Genomic DNA, 1,870 nt, shown 5'->3' with positions numbered 1-1,870 from the left:
TTGCTATTCGTATAGTTTTGTTTTCTTATGTATTGTTACTGGTTAGCTCTTTCTAACCGGTAACCAACATTCTATTTATTTAGTCATCTTTTTGCTGTTAAAAAGACAACTTTAAATGGATGAGACAAGTTGAGTTCGATTCAACCAAAAAAACAATAAGCAATATTATTATTTTTAATCTAGGAGCAAATACAAAAATATCAAAGGGTATTCACGAGATTTTACCCAAAAATCAAGTGAACACATTATTTATTGTATGGTAAATATAACAATAAATCTCAAATTTCCTCTATACATGACCCCATTTTCTCATAGTTCATGACTATATGTGTGAACTTGTTCCCATAGAACACCACAACATACTCCACACATTGGTTACTTTCATAACCTTTCTCGTTATTTACGAAAAAACTGTCATTCTGTCATGTCCCGTCAACTTTGGTCACAAAATATTATTTCTTATGTACTAGATTGCTGCGATGACCATCTCTGTAGCTCTTTTAGTCACTCTCCTACTATCGTCAGTCGCCGACACAAAGGTCCGCGACTGACTAAAATTGAACAAGAATTGGTTTACAATCATTGACCCCGGTTTCACCACCATTTCCGCCCATGACTCCTCGGCCTCCCGACCCGTCTTTTGGAAAACCGAGGTGGCGTCAAGTTGGTGAAGTTTCCATCCTTTTGCGTTCCGTAACAGTTTAATTTTCTCGAGCTGTCGGCAAGCGAGTTTGGCCGTGTTTACCTTCGTTTCCTTAATCGCGTCCTCTAATAATTTTGCACGCGTTTTATTATCAACCGAGGATTATAATTCAGCACGAAAATACGCATCAAACTCCGGGACGCCAATTGCTCGTCGAATACCTCTCTGAGTAATCCACATTAGGGTTAAACATAGTTCTAACTTCATCCACCATACCCGCCACCACCATACGGTCAACACGATCCGAACAAAAGCCATGCAATACATGCATTGCTACGTCACCCACAAAAAACAAACGTCATAGCGCTATCGGAACTCGCAGTTTTGATCATCAATCAATGCCTCGATAAACGAATTCGACCCCCCAGCGATTATTGGAAGCTTACCTCTTCCAACAATCGACTTCATCGTTATCGAGGCAGTGGAAACAAAGTTTCCTGCAGTGAAATCTGCCTCGGGGTCCACGATCCCGAGGAGGTGATGTGTGACACCCCTGCACTCCTCTTCAGTTATTTTATTTGTGGCAATTTCTAATCCTTCATACATTTGTATCTTATCCGAATTAATAATCTCGGCCGAGAATCGCCTCCCGAGGTCCGCGGAAAGTCTTGATTTTCCGGCACCCGTTGCCCCAAGTACCACGACCACCTTATCCTTCTCTGGCCGACAATCGAGCATCGATAAGTTCGTGCCGCGGGTGGGAATGTGAAGTAAAGAGGGTTGGACTTGTGGGCATAACAACATGGACATCTTCATCTTAGTGAAACTTACCGGTTCACAAGTGAATCAAAATTATTTCACAAGTGAATAATAATAATAATAATAATAATAATATTCTATGCGGCAACTTGTTAGTTAAGAGAAGCTATGAATATGAGTCTATACACTCAACAAGTGTCAAGTGTGGCAGTATGGTGCACACAAACTAATGTGTGGTATTTATAGTGATTGAAAAGTTGAACTTGAATTGACCATTCATGTTATCAAAGAATTTAAAAATGCTAAAGAATTTTAATTTTAAAATACTTTAAGCTTTAGTGAAGTGTAAAATTAGCTTGAGATGACTTTGATTAGGGTTCGTTTGGTTAGTAAAATATTTATAAGAAACTAAGATGCTTCTAACATAATTATAATTAATTAGAATAAAATTTTTTGTTGTGGTTGTTT

At 38.5% G+C, this 1,870-nt stretch overlaps 1 pseudogene; it reads right to left on the bottom strand.

Annotated features, from left to right (window-relative positions):
• Nucleotides 1-466: 466 nt before the first annotated feature.
• On the bottom strand, nt 467-1,459 carry LOC143585624 (adenylate isopentenyltransferase 3, chloroplastic pseudogene; annotated as a pseudogene).
• Between the last annotated feature and the right edge of the window lie 411 nt (nt 1,460-1,870).

Source organism: Bidens hawaiensis, unplaced genomic scaffold (genome assembly GCF_021521415.1).
Source record: "Bidens hawaiensis isolate Kalapana, Puna unplaced genomic scaffold, B.hawaiensis_p1.1 tig00033913_1, whole genome shotgun sequence".
Taxonomy (NCBI): Eukaryota; Viridiplantae; Streptophyta; class Magnoliopsida; order Asterales; family Asteraceae; genus Bidens; species Bidens hawaiensis.
This window is presented reverse-complemented; position numbering and strand designations above follow the sequence as displayed.